This window comes from Phyllobates terribilis, unplaced genomic scaffold (genome assembly GCF_046119375.1).
Source record: "Phyllobates terribilis strain yellow unplaced genomic scaffold, ASM4611937v1 Scaffold_1__5_contigs__length_1240528914, whole genome shotgun sequence".
Classification (NCBI taxonomy): Eukaryota; Metazoa; Chordata; class Amphibia; order Anura; family Dendrobatidae; genus Phyllobates; species Phyllobates terribilis.
In genome coordinates this window covers 1,095,859,571-1,095,876,957 of record NW_027362761.1, presented here as the reverse complement: position 1 = coordinate 1,095,876,957, position 17,387 = coordinate 1,095,859,571, and the positions used below count along the sequence as shown (strand labels likewise).

At 52.2% G+C, this 17,387-nt stretch overlaps 1 long non-coding RNA gene across 1 annotated transcript; it reads right to left on the bottom strand.

Moving 5' to 3' along the window:
- Nucleotides 1-15,875: 15,875 nt before the first annotated feature.
- Nucleotides 15,876-17,068, bottom strand: LOC141172648 (uncharacterized). Its single transcript, XR_012252507.1, has 3 exons — nucleotides 16,983-17,068; nucleotides 16,450-16,505; nucleotides 15,876-15,947 (listed from the first exon to the last, which is right to left on the bottom strand). It is a non-coding gene; the product is annotated as an uncharacterized lncRNA (long non-coding RNA).
- Between the last annotated feature and the right edge of the window lie 319 nt (nucleotides 17,069-17,387).

Here is a 17,387-nt window from a genome sequence, read left to right as displayed (position 1 = left end):
TCATTGCTCTCCCCATCGCCATCATTGCTCTCTCCAGCCCCACCATTGCTCTCCTTAGCCCCATCATTGCTCTCCCCTTTGCCACCATTGCTCTCCTTAGCCCCATCATTGCTCTCCTCATCACCACCATTTCTCTCCTTATCCCCATCATTGCTCTCCCCATCGCCACCATTGCTCTCCTTAGCCCCATCATTGCTCTCCCCATCGCCACCATTGCTCTCCTTAGCCCCATCATTGCTCTCCCCAGCCCCATCATTGCTCTCCCCATCACCACCATTGCTCTCCTTAGCCCCATCATTGCTCTCTCCAGCCCCATCATTGCTCTCCCCATCACCACCATTGCTCTCCCCATCACCACCATTGCTCTCCCCAGCCCTACCATTGCTCTCCCCACCCCCATCATTGCTCTCCTTAGCCCCACCATTATTTTCCCCATCGCCACTATTGCTCTCCTTAGCCTCATCATTGCTCTCCCCATCGCCACCATTGCTCTCCTTAGCCCCATCATTGCTCTCCCCATCGCCACCATTGCTCTCCTTAGCCCCATCATTGCTCTCCCCAGCCCCATCATTGCTCTCCCCATCACCACCATTACTCTCCTTAGCCCCATCATTGCTCTCTCCAGCCCCATCATTGCTCTCCCCATCGCCACCATTGCTCTCCCCATCACCACCATTTCTCTCCCCAGCCCCACCATTGCTCTCCTCACCCCCATCATTGCTCTCCCCATCGCCGCCATCATTACTCTCCTTAGCCCCACCATTATTTTCCCCATCACCACTATTGCTCTCCTTAGCCCCATCATTGCTCTCCCCATCGCCACCATTGCTCTCCTTAGCTCCATCATTGCTCTCCCCATCACCATCATTGCTCTCCTTAGCCCCATCATTGCTCTCCCCAGACCCATCATTGCTCTCACCATCACCACCATTGCTCTCCCCATCACCACCATTGCTCTCCCCAGCCCCACCATTGCTCTCCCCACCCCCATCATTGCTCTCCCCATCGCCACCATCATTGCTCTCCTTAACCCCACCATTATTTTCCCCATCACCACTATTGCTCTCCTTAGCCCCATCATTGCTCTCCCCATTGCCACCATTGCTGTCCTTAGCCCCATAATTGCTCTCGCCATCGCCACCATTTCTCTCCTTAGCCCCATCATTGTTCTCCACATTGCCACCATTGCTCTCCTTAGCCCCATCATTGCTCTCCCCAGCCCAATCATTGCTCTCTCTAGCCCCACCATTGCTCTCCTAAGCCCCACCATTGCTCTCCTCATCGTCACCATTGGTCTCCTTAGCCCCATCATTGCTCTCCCAATCGCCACCATTGCTCTCCCGAGCCCCACCATTGTTCTCCTTAGCCCCACCATTCTTCTCCCCATCGCCACCATTGCTCTCCTTAGCCCCATAGCCCCATCGCTCTCCTTAGCCCCATCATTGCTCTCCCCATCGCCATCATTGCTCTCCTTAGCCCGATCATTGCTCTCCCCAGCCCCATCAGTGCTCTCCCCATCGCCACCATTGCTCTCTCCAGCCCCACCATTGCTCTCCTTAGCCCCATCATTGCTCTCCCCATCACCACCATTACTCTCCCCAGCCCCACCATTGCTCTCCCCACCACCATCATTGCTCTCCCCATCGCCACCATCATTGCTCTCCTTAGCCCCATCATTGCTCTCCCCAGCCCAATCATTGCTCTCCCCATCGCCACCATTGCTCTCCCCATCACCACCATTGCTCTCCCCAGCCCTATCATTGTTCTCCCCATCGCCACCATTGCTCTCCCCAGCTCAATCATTGCTCTCCCCAGCCCAATAATTGCTCTCCCCATCTCCAACATTGCTCTCCCCAGCCCCATCATTGCTCTCCCCAGTCCCATCATTGCTCTTTCCAGCCCCATCATTGCTCTCTCCAGTCCCATCATTGCTATTTCCAGGCCCATCATTGCTCTCTCCAGCCCCATCATTGCTCTCCCCATCATTGCTCTCCCCAGCCCCATTGCTCTCCCCAGCCCCACCATTGCTCTCCCGAGCCCCACCATTGCTATCCCCAGCCCCATCATTGCTCTCCCCCACCTCCCCTCATTTTCCTGTTCTCCCCAGCATTCCAGTATATAAAAATAAAAAAACACACAACTTACCTCTCAGTGCGCTACCCTGCAGCATCGTCCTCACCGTCAGCGTGGGGCACTGAGAAGCAGGCCAGATTAGTCGCCCGGCAAGCGGCCCCCTGCACCACCGGGTCCCGGTGCAGTTGCACCGGCTGCAGGTCTGCCCCTGTATATACCACAGCCCAACGTCTCCTGTGATGTCTATGCCGCAGCCCCACGTCTCCTTTGACATCTATGCCACAGCCCCACGTCTCCTGTGATGTTTATACCATAGCCCCACGTTTCCTGTGATGTATACACCGCAGTTCCACATCTCCTGTGATGTCTGTGCCACAGTCAAGTCTCCTGTGACATATATGCCGCAGCTCCACGTCTCCTGTAACGTATATTCCGCAGCCCCACGTCTCCTGTCACGTCTATACCGCAGCCCCACGTCTCCTGTGACATCTATACCGCAGCCCCATGTCTCCTGCAAGTGTATCTGTTAGATATCGTATCATTAGAAATGCCCCTCCAGCGTATATACATATCATGATAACACTAATGATAAATCAGACTGGAAAAACTATCGCCAATACATTGGAGGCAATTAGAGAGTTAGGGGATCTGGGAGATTGGGGTCCCAAACAAAAGGGGAATATTCCCTCTGAAGAGCAGCGTGACAATGTCAAAAGTAATTACAATCCTAGATCCCTTATTACTCGGAAAGATATGTTGATGGCCTTGATAAAGGATGGTGTCCACTGGGATAAAATAGACGGTATTAGTACTGATGAGATGTGGAAATTGTATCAAAAGAGAGGACATAATAAAAAATCAGGGGTTTCATATAAAAAAGGTTACAATAAAAGATCCTGAATCCCCACAGCAGGGGCGGGGCAGGACACGGGGAGAGAGAGGGCCCACTCCCTCCTCGTCGCCAGCAAAGCCCACAGCACCGGGGTTTGAGGATCTTTATGCTGAAGTCAAAACCTTGCTACCGGAATTCGAAGCCCGACAGAAGGGGCCATCTTTTTCTCCTACCAAGATGTCTTCATCTGAAATGGAGGATCGATGGGGGGAAACAGATAAGAATGATTGGCTTGCTGGCCACGCCCCACAAATGTTGGTAGATATGGGGGCGGAGGCCAGTTTCATTAATGGAACCAAAACAATTCAGTGGGTGCAAGGTTATAATTACAGGATTAAACATATTGAAGCAATTCAGATAGAAATATCATTAAAGGTTGGAAATCTTCCTACTGCAATGTACCCTGTAATGATTGTTCCTAAACAGTCAGAGTGCAAATACTGTAAGGTGTGTGAGTGCATCAGGTTATAGTTCGGTGTCAGTGACCGTAGCATGCAAGGATGGCCAGTGGCACCAGGAGCAGAACCAATGAGATGTCCAAAGCTCCAGATGGTAGGGAGGAGGTGGAAGTCAATGTAGCTCCAGAAGGAGGGGAGGACCGCCCACCACCTGCCCATCCCCCCAGCCAGGCAGGCTCTGACACCCTCATGTCAGTTGCCCTTGCGAGTCTCCAGGCTGGGGACAGGGCCATCTTACAGACCCTCATGGCGGAATGTCACAAGGTGCGCAAACACCAGGAACGTCTCGAGGCAGCTGCAGAACTTCGCGAGGCAACAGCTGCAGCAGAACGTCAGCGGGAGTGCGAGCACCAGGAAAATATGCTTCGGCTCCAGCTCAAGCTGCCAGTCCCAGGCAGTCCCGAGTCCCCTGAGATCCGCGTCCAGAAGCTACGGGCGGAGGACTTCCCCCTGCTGGACAAAGGAGGGGACTTAGACACTTTCTTGCTGGCATTTGAAAAAACCTGCCGTCAGTACCATCTGCCTGAGGACCAGTGGGTCCGTTTCTTAACCCTTCGCTTTAGGGGTAAGGCCCTGGAGATCTTTGGGTATCTGCCCAGTAAGACCACCCTGAGCTATGAGGACATCAAGCAGGCTCTGGTCTGGCAGTACAACCTGACCTGAGACGTACCGGAAGAAGCTCCGGAGTCTGCAGCGGGGTCCTGCTGACAGCTGGGTCAATCACATGCGGGCCCTACTGAGAGCCGTTGATCAATGGACCACAGGACTGGAGCTCACCACCGTCCAGCAGCTGAAGGAGCTCATCGTGACTGAGCAGATTCTGTGGAACTGCCCGGAGGACCTCCAACAGTACCTCCATGATCGGAAGCCGAATAGGGCCTGTGCAACAGCGACACTTGCCCACGAGTATTCCAACAACCGGGCTCCAGGGGCCAAGAAACTTGCCGGCTGGAGAGTGAGTAAGTCGAACACAGTGCCTGCTGTCCCTGCCCCCGAGCCCAAGGGGGCACCTACCCATGCTTCCCTCTCCACACCGGTAAGGGAACCTCGACTGTCACATTTGCCGACAGCCGGCCCACTTCAAAGCCATGTGCCCCCAGGGCCAGAACGGCCCGCCCCGGTCCCAGAGACCGGCCACTGTTTTGTGTGTAAGTGGGGGTGGTGGGAGGTCCTGCAAACTGTCACCGTAGGCCATGCCAGGGCTGTGGGACTACGAGACACTGGCGCTGAGATGACTCTGGTGCGGCTTAAACTGGTGTCATCCCAGGATCTGATACTTGGAAAAACTCTCGCTATCTCCGGTATTGGAGGCGTCGAGCCTTCGCTGCCCGTTGCCAAGGTGTATTTGGACTGGGGCGCCGGGAGGGGAGTGTGGGAGGTGTGGGTAACTCCGAACATTCCCAAGAGTGTTTTACTTGGGAGGCACTTGGGGCGGCTAGTGTCCTACTATGTGGGCATCGAACCCCCAAGGCCTGACTCCCCGGACAACATCATGTCCACCCCTATTGATTCCAATGTTATTAACATGCCTACTGATGGGGATGCGGGGGTGGGTGATGTACTGTGTCCCTTTCCCCTGGGGGGAAGGAGATTGATCAAGATGGCTGTGATATAGTGAGGGTGTCACAGAGGTGACCGACAAGGAGCAAACAGCTGCAGAGGAGGAGCATGCCATGGAGGGCGGGGCAGTCCCAGGAGAGGTAGGGCTCCCAGGTAAGGCTGCACGGCAGGGTTCCCCCACAGCTAGGATGTCAGAGGGCCAGAGTAGTCCATTTAGACCGGAGGCTTGGTCAGAAGCAGAGGAGAAGTGGGCGCAACCAGCGGACACAGCGCCCGTGGCCACTGTGACACACAGTGGTGGCACCCAGACCCCTGGCGCACCTCGGGAGTCCGACGGCTTCTCCCCTCCTGACCAAGTGGCTGCCAGGTCAAACGGAGGCCAGGAGACAGGTCCCGGGGAACAGACAGAAGACATGGCAGTTTCATCTATTCTAGCCACGTCCAGTCAGGGGTTTCAGGTGGCTTTAGAGACTGACGACAGCCTGAAAGCTCTTAAGGAGCAGGCGGCACAGCCTCCCTCGGACTCAGACCTCGAGTGGGTGGTCTGCGACCAAGGATGGCGGTAACGGTCCAGCGAGGTTCACCAGAGGTGTGGCCCAGGGCCGACAGTTAGTGGTACCCTATCCGTTCCGGGCGGAGTTGTTGTGGATGGCGCACGAGATTCCAATGGCTGGACATCTAGGGGTCCATAAGACCAAGGCCAGGCTAGCCCAGCATTTCTTCTGGCCAAGGATGGGGGCCGAGGTGACTGCCTACTGCCGTTCGTGTGACACCTGTCAGAGGGTGGGAAAGGCGGGGCAGCACCCCAAAGCCCCACTAGTAACTCTGCCCATCATTGAAGAGCCTTTCAGGAGAGTAGCTGTGGATCTGGTTGGACCGATGGCCACTCCCAGCATTTCCGGGAAACGCTTCATACTGACGGTAGTAGACTATGGCATACGGTACCCGGAAGCGGTAGCCTTGTCATCCATTCGGGTCGACAAGGTGGCCACCGCCTTACTGGAGATTTTCTCCCGAGTGGGTTTTCCCCAGGAAATTCTCACCGACCGGGGGACCCAGTTTATGTCGCAGCTGATTGAGTCCCTCGGTAAGCAAATACAGGTGCAACATCTGGTGACCAGGCCGTACCACCCACAGACCAATGGCCTGTGCGAACGGTTTAATGGTACCCTGAAGCAGATGCTTAAGATGTTGGTCGACCCCCATGGGCGCGACTGGGAGCAGTACCTCCCACACCTGCTATTTGCCTACTGGGAGGTTCCACAGGCCTTAACGGGGTTCTCCCCCTTTGTTTGAGCACCTGCACGGCTGGCGTGCGTGGGGCACTCTGGCTCTGGGAAGGAGGTCTGGGAAGGGGACTTAGCCACGTCTGGAGTGTCGGTCATCGAATATGTCATGCGCGTCCGTGACAAAATGCAGGCCTTGGCGCAACTGGTGCACGACAATATGACGCAAGCCCTGGCCGACCAGAAGCGATTGTATGACCAGAATACTTGTGAGAGGACCTACCAGGTGGGTCAAAAGGTGTGGGTACTGGTCCCCGTACCCCAGGACAAGCTTCAGTCGGCCTTGGAAGGCCTGTACCTCGTGCACCAGCAGCTCAATGCCATGACATACCTGGTCACCTTGGACCACGCCCGGGGAAGGCGGAAGGCCTTCCACGTGAACATGATGAAGGCACAACATGAACAGGAAGCCTGCGCCCTTCCTGTGTGCAACCTGCCAGAGGAGGGAGAAGCGGAGACCCTCCCGGGCATGCTCGCCCAGGCCAGGGCGGATGGGACCATTGAGGAGGTTTGCCACCAACTGTTGTCAGACCAACGGTCCCAGCTGTGGGAAACCCTGCACCCCTTCCGGGATTTGTTCAGAAACAAGCCCGAAAGGACAGAGTCGGATGTCCATCACGTGGACACCGGGGATCACCCCCCAATCTGGCGTTCAGCATATCGGGTCTCCCTGGAAGTGCAGCAGCACATGCGCCAGGAGATTGACGAGAGGCTGAAGCTGGGGGTCATCCAGCCCTCCAGCAGGGCTTGGGCCTCGCCTGTGGTCCTCGTCCCAAAGAAGGACCGGACAGCCAGGTTCTGCATGGACTACAGGAAGCTCAACGCTGTCACGGTCACCAATGCGTACCCAATGCCGCGCATCGATGACCTGCACGATCAGCTGGCCGGGGCTAAGTACCTGACCATCATGGATCTGAGCCAGGGATATTGGCAGATTCCACTGACCCCTGAGGCACAGGAACTCTCTGCCTTTATCACCCCATTCGGACTGTACGAGTCCAGTGTGATGCCATGAAGAATGCCCCTGCCACTTTTCAGCGGATGGTCAACACGCTCAGGGGTGGATTAAGAGTAGCAAGGGCCCCGGGCAGTTTAGAGGGCATGGGCCCCCCACCACACACACACACCTGATGTATCACATGTCACATGATCCCCTGTGACAGATCATTTGATAGTTCACATGAAATTAATTTGCCACAATATTAATTATAATAATTTTTTTAGTCTGTGTGCCCACTATGTGTTTAAGCAATTCCGCTGCAGAAATGCTTAAAAAACGCTTGGTAGAAGGTCTGCCATGTTCCCCAATGATAATCCGCATGTGCTGTGCATCACTGCATCTGTACATGCAGAATCTATGCGTTTCAATGTGCGGATGGTACCCGGGTCTGGAGAAGAAGAGACTCTCCTCCAGACCCAGGTACCATAGTACCTGTAAAAAAAGAATAAAATAAAAAATAAATATCATACTTACCTTCTCATGGCCCCCGGTGTCTTTATCCGATGCGTCCTGGCTTGCCGGCAGCTCACGATGGTCTGAAAAGGACCTGGCGTGACGCCATTAAGTCATGTGACGGGTCACGCGACCGCTGACGTCGGCAGGCCATCAGAAGGTAATTATATATTTATTTTTTATTTTTTACCAATTCTTTTACGGTCACACTATATAAATCCATGCTGGTCGCTTGGAAAAGCGCTTGATAATCCGCATGCAGAAATGCATGTGAAGAACGCTTCACTTCCGCTTGTCCCTGGCAGGAAAAACGCATGTAAAATCCGCATGCGTTTTTTCTGCCAGGGAGATGCAGAAACGCTCAAAAAAAATCCGGAGCATTTCTTCATCGTGGGCACATAGCCTTACATTAATTGTGTGACTCAATATTGAGCACACGTAGCCATTTATACACGGTGGGAGGCCGCACGGCGCCATCTATACACAGCGGGAGGCCGCACGGTGCCATCTATACACAGTGGGAGGCCGCACAGCGCCATCAATACACAGCAGGAGGCCGCACGTAGCCATCTATACACAGCGGGAGGCCGCACGTAGCCATCTATACCCAGCAGGAGGCCGTACGTAGCCATCAATACACAGCAGGGGGCCACACGTAGCCATCTATACACAGCTGGAGGCCGCACGTAGCCATCAAATACACAACGAGAGGCCGCACGTAGCCATCTATACACAGCGGGAGGCCGCACGTAGCCATCTATACACAGCGGGAGGCCGCACGTAGCCATCTATACACAGCTGCAGGCCGCACGTAGCCATCTATACACAGCAGGAGGCCGCACGTAGCCATCTATACACAGCAGGAAGCCACACGGCGCCATCTATACAAAGCGGGAGGCCGCACGGCGCCATCTATATACAGCGGGAGGCCGCGCGTAGCTATCTATATACAGCGGGAGGCCGCACGTAGCCATCTATACACAGCGGGAGCCAGCACATAGCCATCTATATACAGCGGGAGGCGACACGCAGCCATCTATACACAGCGGGAGGCCGCACCTAGCCATCTATACACAGCGGGAGGCCGCACGTAGCCATCTATACACATCGGGAGACCGCACGTAGCCATCTATACACATCGGGAGACCGCACGTAGCCATCTATACACAGCAGGAGGCCGCACATAGCCATCTATGCACAGCGGGAGGCCGCACACAGCCATCTATACACAGCGGGAGGCCGCGCGTAGCCATCTATACACAGCGGGAGGCCGCACGTAGCCATCTATACACAGCTGGAGGCCGCACGTAGCCATCTATACACAGCAGGAGGCCGCACGTAGCCATCTATACACAGCAGGAGGCCACACGGCACCATCTATACAAAGCGGGAGGACGCACGGCGCCATCTATACACAGCGGGAGGCCGCACGTAGCCATCTATACACAGCGGGAGGCCGCACGTAGCCATCTATACACAGCAGGAGGCAGCACATAGCCATCTATATGCAGCAGGAGGCGACACGCAGCCATCTATACACAGCGGGAGGCCGCACGTAGCCATCTATACACAGCGGGAGGCCACACGTAGCCATCTATACACAGCGGGAGGCCACACCTAGCCATCTATACACAGCGGGAGGCCGCACGTAGCCATCTATACACAGCAGGAGGCCGCACGTAGCCATCTATACACAGCAGGAGGCCGCACGGCGCCATCTATACACAGCGGGAGGCCGCATGGCGCCATCTATACAAAGCGGGAGGCCGCACGCAGCCATCTATATACAGCGGGAGGCCGCACGTAGCCATCTATACAAAGCGGGAGGCCGCAGGTAGCCATATATGCACAGCGGGAGGCCGCACACAGCCATCTATACACAGCGGGAGGCCGCACGTAGCCATCTATACACAGCGGGAGGCCGCACGTAGCCATCTATGCACAGCGGGAGGCCGCACACAGCCATCTATACACAGCGGGAGGCCGCAAGTAGCCATCTATACACAGCGGGAGGCCGCACGTAGCCATCTATACACAGCGGGAGGCCGCACATAGCCATCTATACACAGCAGGAGGCCACACGGCGCCATCTATACAAAGCGGGAGGACGCATGGCGCCATCTATACACAGCGGGAGGCCGCACGTAGCCATCTATATACAGCGGGAGGCCGCACGTAGCCATCTATACACAGCAGGAGGCAGCACATAGCCATATATATTCAGCGGGAGGTGACACGCAGCCATCTATACACAGCGGGAGACCGCACATAGCCATCTATACACAGCTGGAGGCCACACGTAGCCATCTATACACAGCGGGAGGCCACATGTAGCCATCTATACACAGCGGGAGGCCACACATAGCCATCTATACACAGCGGGAGGCCGCACCTAGTCATCTATACACAGCGGGATGCCGCACGTAGCCATCTATACACAGCAGGAGGCCGCACGTAGCCATCTATACACAGCAGGAGGCCGCACGGCGCCATCTATACACAGCAGGAGGCCGCACGGCACCATCTATACAAAGCGGGAGGCCGCACGGCGCCATCTATACACAGCTGGAGGCTGCACGTAGCCATCTATATACAGCGGGAGGCCGCACGTACCCATCTATACACAGCGGGAGGCAGCACGTAGCCATCTATACACAGCGGAGGCCGCATGTAGCCATCTATACACAGCGGGAGGCCGCACGTAGCCATCTATATACAGCGGGATGCCGCACGTAGCCATCTATACACAGCGGGAGGAGGCACACAGCCATCTATACACAGCGGGAGGCCGCACGTAGCCATCTATACACAGCGGGAGGCCGCACATAGCCATCTATACACAGCGGGAGGCCGCACGTAGCCATCTATATACAGCGGGAGGCCGCACGTAGCCATCTATACACAGCGGGAGGCAGAACGTAGCCATCTATATACAGCGGGAGGCGACACGCAGCCATCTATACACAGCGGGAGACCGCACGTAGCCATCTATACACAGCGGGAGGCCACACGTAGCCATCTATACACAGCGGGAGGCCGCACGTAGCCATCTATACACAGCGGGAGGCCGCACGTAGCCATCTATACACAGCGGGAGGCCACACGTAGCCATCTATACACAGCTGGAGGCCGCACCTAGCCATCTATACACAGCGGGAGGCCGCACGTAGCCATCTATACACAGCGGGAGGCCACACGTAGCCATCTATACACAGCAGGAGGCTGCACGTAGCCATCTATACACAGCGGGAAGCCGCACACAGCCATCTATACACAGCGGGAGGCCGCACGGCGCCATCTATACACAGCGGGAGGCCGCACATAGCCATCTATACACAGCGGGAGGCCGCACACAGCCATCTATACACAGCGGAAGGCCGCACGTAGCCATCTATACACAGCGGGAGGCCGCACATAGCCATGTATACACAGCGGGAGGCCGCACATAGCCATCTATACACAGCGGGAGGCCGCACGTAGCCATCTATACACAGCGGGAGGCCGCACGTAGCCATCGATACACAGCGGGAGGCCGCACGTAGCCATCTATACACAGCAGGAGCCCGCATGTAGCCATCTATATACTGCGGGAGGCCACACGTAGCCATCTATACACTGCGGGAGGCCGCACGTAGCCATCTATACACAGCGGGAGGCCGCACGTAGCCATCTATACACAGCGGGAGGCCGCACGGCGCCATCTATACAAAGCGGGAGGCCACACGACGCCATCTATACACAGCGGGAGGCCGCACGTAGCCATCTGTATACAGCGGGAGGCCGCATGTAGCCATCTATATACAGCGGAAGGCCGCACGTAGCCATCTATACACAGCGGGAGGCCGCACGTAGCCATCTATATACAGCCGGAGGCCGCACGCAGCCATCTATACACAGAGGAAGGCCGCACGTAGCCATCTATACACAGCGGGAGGCCGCACGTAGCCATCTATACACAGCGGGAGGCCGCACGTAGCCATCTATACACAGCGGGAGGCCGCACGTAGCCATCTATACACAGCGGGAGGCCGCACGTAGCCATCTATATACAGCGGGAGGCCGCACGTAGCCATCTATACACAGCAGGAGGCCGCACGTAGCCATCTATACACAGCGGGAGGCCGCACGTAGCCATCTGTACACAGCGGGAGGCCGCATGTAGCCATCTATACACAGCGGGAGGCTGCACGTAGCCATCTATACACAGCGGGAACCCACACGTAGCCATCTATACACAGCGGGAGGCCACACGGCGCTATATATACACAGCGGGAGGCCACACGGCGCTATCTATACACAGCGGGAGGCCGCACGGCCCCCCCCAGAGACAGCGGGAGGCCGCACGCAGTCACGCACACACAAACATATACAGACATATACATACACACATTTGAAACACAAAAGTACAAATAAACAGACATCAAAGAGTGATTTCTGCCTGCACACACACACACACACTCACTCAATCAAACATACGCACACTCACTCTCACACATACACACTCTCACACATACACACTCTCTCACACATACACACTCTCTCACACACACACTCTCTCACACAGACACACACAGACTCACCATCCCCCGGTTCGGCTCCAGTCCTCCTGCTCCTCTTCGGTGCAGCACTGCAGGCCGGGCGGGCACTGCGTGACATCACAGCTAGGAGACACAGCCGTGCACAGGGCCGTGTCTCCTAGCAGTGATGTGGCGGGCCAGCACAGGGAAGTTAACAGCTGCAGTACTGGCCCGGCCGGAGAAGAAGCAGCGTCCCTGCGCCGCTGTTGGGGGAGCGGTCCGGGGGGCCCCCCCACCACTGTCTGCCAGTATGTGCCGCGGCGCCGCACATATAATAAGGGCACTCTGGCCATAGACACCCCGGAGCCCCGGGCCCCCTGGGGGCCTGAGGCCCTGAGCGGTAGCCCAGATTGCCCTCATTATAATCCGCCTATGGTTACACCTGCTCTTTATGTTCTGAATTTTATGAATCAGGTGTACCTTCAAGTTTCTCCGGAGGTGAAGGGACAGGTATTCCTTGACCATGAGGCACAGGGCGAATCATTGACTGGTGGTCTGGGTATATAATTTACTTCAAATTTTTAAGGTTGAATCCCTCCACGTTGCACGTACAACAGTAGCAGTGATCACTATGATTTTGCGGTTCCATCCAGACCATAGGCACGCCAAAACCAAAGCCCTCTTTCTTCCCGTCTACTACACAAGCCGAACACATGAGATGTGGATCCCACAACTTGTCCTGATCACCTAGTTTTACACCAAAGTATGCATAATACACTTTTCTAATGAAGTCCGTAATGTTCCTTCGTTGTTTCTTCTCTACAAAACAACTGCAAATGTAGCAAAAGTTGCTAGGGGAAACACTACACCCCCTTGTAGCCATTTCGATCACGTTGTTAGAACCAGAAACTTAATTGTTAGAACCAGAAACTTAATCCACCACAACAACTAATTTACTGAAATAAATCGTGGTAAGCGCACCGCCACACTCTTATGAGCTCTGTCTAAAAGAAAATCTGCCTTTACTCCCTATAGCAACCAATCACAGCGCAGCTTTCAGTTCTTATACTGCTGAGGTAAAATTTAAGCTGTGCTCTGATTGGATGCTATGGACCCCACCACACTGTTAGGAAGCTGGGTTAAGAAAGTCTTCTCTGCCCACCGCAGCCAATCGCAGCGCATCTTCCATTAATTTCTAACCAATCTAATGGCACCAAAATCATCCACCAAACGTCACGCAAAGGGGTCAAAGTATGGTGCAAGAAAAATCCTATAGAGTCAGTGTTTCTGAAAAAACTACACGTGATGGAATTATTTCGATATTTTACGGAGTTCAGCAATCGAAAGTACCGGTACATAAAAATCACCTTACTTTTCAAAAAATGTTACCTTTGCAGACCTGTGTTTATTTTTATCAATTAACAAAATGCAGAGTAAAGTTTGATGGATACAAAAAAAATTTCAGTAATAATGTCAAGATATCATCGGGGGTGGGGGGGCGTGGGGGGTCGTCACTTAACCCACCACGCTGTTATCTATGGAGTGAACAGCTCTCTGCTGCCCCCATCATCCGGACAATTACATGATTGACCAATGATCAATGGAGGAGGCCGCAGGCTGTTTGACCTAATAGGCCGGTTATTAGACAACTAACAGTGAGCGTATGGTATATACACCTCCTTTTCCAACACATGGAATATATGTATATACCTCCGATACGGTCACTGCGAATTCCACAATAACCCAAGAAAGATTATAAGCTGCCACCACCAGTCGTGTTTTATACAGGCTGACTGGAGGCCTGGTAGGTAGTGTATAGCTTTGAGGCGCGGCTTACAGAACAAAACTATTCATTTTTATATTTAATCCAAAATGAGGCAATGTTTATGAAAAATATGCAAAAGATTTTACAAAGGGGACAAAACTATACAGCATGTACAATTACAGAAAATAAAAGGGACTAGCAAAAGAACTTATTATGCCGCTCACAGAGATGAATCAACTTAGCTGAAGGAGAGCGCTTTGCTTGGGGATGTTCAGGGAACGGGATCATGCATACACAACGTGTATCTCTCTAAGGGAACACAGATCATAATTCGACTTTTATTAGCACCTGAGTTACATCCACACACCTCAAGTGGGCCAGGTTTGTGGGCTGTCCTCAGCCCTTCGGGATTTTATGAAAATTCCAACTTATGCGATAACTCCTCTCCAGATAATCGCATAAGTTCAAGATCGCCGCCATATTTTTTTTATCAGTATTTTACCATTACTCAGAGACCAAACATGACCTGGCTGTTTTCAGCAGTCTGCCCAGTATTGATTTGTGGCTTATATGCAGAGGTTACAGTTATGAGAAAATAATGCATATTCTTCCAATATTCGCCCTGAAGCTGAAAATGTATGTCCCATCACTATTAACTTTATACAAACTCCAATATTGATCATTTTCTTTAAGAGACATACATCTGGGCTGGCTATTGTAGCATTTCACCTGCAGTAAACCACAGTGTCACTTGAATTCAAAATGCATTTCCTGGGAACAAAGACCCTTCCACTTTGCTATTTATATGTAAACACATTTCCCTATTTTTATCTGAAAAGACCTTTTGTCTAATTACCTATCCATCCTAAATCTGTCTTTCTCAAAAAAGACATCTTTCAGTCACCGGGGTTTCAAAAGGACTTCCTGCACTTTAATTAGGATGGTTCATTACCCTATGTCCACTGCCATTTTACATAAAGGTAGCTTAGATTTCTGACTCTTGTCTTGTACTGCCACTGACAGATGGGAGGGGGGTGAGTGAATGTGGCTTGGTATCAGTCTGACTCTGACTGTCAGCTATTTTTGCACCTGCAATTTCGTGTGGTGCAAAGATTTTAATATTTTCTATCACAAATAATAATTGTAATTTTTTTTATTAATAATACGACAGAAGAAAGAGGAAGGGAAAAAACAGGAGCTGAATCAATAGGTGAAATCCTAGTCCTGAAGAAAGCCGGGGTCAGACACCATGTGATCAGTGACAGCCAGGGTCAGTCACCAGGTAATCAGTGACCGCTGGGGACAGACACCAGGTGAAGACCGCTGGGGTCAGACACCAGGTGACCAGTGACAGGCCAGTCAGGCGAGCAATATGAATATCGCAAAGCCTGGTGACAGAGGCCATACATGTCCGGGCAGAGATGTAACAGTCAGGACACAGGAAGCTGGTGAAGGTCCTTCTATACAGCTCCAGCAGTGATGGTGGGTCTGCTGGACTTCAGGGCGCTGGATGCGGATGTTTCCCGTCTTTTAGAGGACTCTAGGGGGACGATGACAACATGTAAATACGCGAGCAGCCCTGGACAATCCACGCCGGCAGGATGATAATATCCGGCGGAGGAGGGAACCTGTGAGAAGAGAAGTAAATATAATGTAAGTGATGGGACTCCGTATTATATGATACTACTGTGCGGTCACTGTGGCCTGACAGCAGAAGAATCTTATACAGAGGTCAGGGGTCATTGTCAGCCATCATACATGTGACAATCTCATCGCTGACAGACGACATCTGCTCCACATGAATTATTCTCACTGACATCACACAACATGGAGCTGATTCTCACACTTACCTCGTTTCTTTTTCCCTTTTTCTACATTTTCCGAATTTTGCTGCTTTATATTCGGATTTATCGCAGATTTTCTTGCCTCCTCATCTGGAAATTCTGATCAGAAAGTAAAAAACAACAACTGACAAAGGACATATTGTTATGGGATCTGCTTTGTATCTCTCCTGTATATAGTAGGATTGTTCTAGTCCTGTCCTCTATAGCCATGATAATCTGCTATTACATAATAGAGGTGAATAAGTCCTATATACCACACACGACCTTATCTGAGGGGCATTAGACATGTCACTAATACGGAGCAGTAAGCGTCCTGTGTGCCGCCATGTAGTGCATCCCTATTGAGCGATATTCCACTATAGGAGACAATGTCTCATTATGATGACTGGAGGTTACTGGATGCTACAAAGTATCTCACAGAATCCATGAGAAAACGGTTCAAAATGTAAGGAAATAGAGATCCAGTATGGGTCAATGGGCAACATAATTGGGATCCATGGAACATGGATAATATAGGAGACCTATTACAAAGAAACCATGTGGAAATATTTGAACGTTGAAGCCAATACTTATATTATTGGTGCTATAAACAATTACATACCTGACAAGGGGCTTATAGCATCGTCTCTATCACATTTACGGAAAGATTCTTTCTGCCTGTTTGGAAGAAGAAAAATGTCTAAATCACAAGTAAACTTTGTATAAAAGAGATTGTCTCACTAGAAGAAAGATTGTCTCACTAGAAGAGCACCAACTATAAGGTCTAATAGGACATATGACAGTCATAGTGGGGAAGGCCTCCTGCTTATATCTACCATGTATGGAGCAGAGCAGAAAACATCTACCAAGAATGGCCGGCATGTAAGACAATATCTCTCCTACAGCACTAGGAGAGTGCACTAACAATATATGACTAGGACAGCACTAACAATAACTAGGACAGCACTAACAATATATGACCAGCCGCAATTATAGGCTTTTATCACCAGCGATTTCTGAAGCTACAATCATAATGATCGCTAACCATGGGGTGGTGGACGTTGCTCTTGATATTATGGTATTTATGTCCTATATTTGGTGTTGTGCACATATATCAGCCTGGAGCTCCTAGTAATGACCTCACAATCTACTCACGTTTTTGAGATGTTTGTGGTGGATGCTGGGGTACATTCTGGAAGGGACTTGGGATCCTCATCGTTCATCGACCTAGTAGCGATGGTAAGGAGCTAAATACGGACAAAAATAAGATATAACATTTTTTTTTCACGTTTTCAGGTCTTTTTTTTTTTTTTACATATTCTGGCTTTAGTGATCACATACTTACTTTAGAAAGCCTTTCAGAGGATGATGTGAAATTTTGGAAGTCAAGGCTCTCATTGTCCTCACTTGTGTCCTCCTTATCCTCTGAGACCATATGCAGGTCTATGTCAGCGTGATCTACAAAACATAGGTAATGAGTTGTTACTAGAGGTTGTCATTATAGCACAGTCGCCATTTATCACTAGTATTAGTGGGAACTGATTGTCACATATTAAGGAA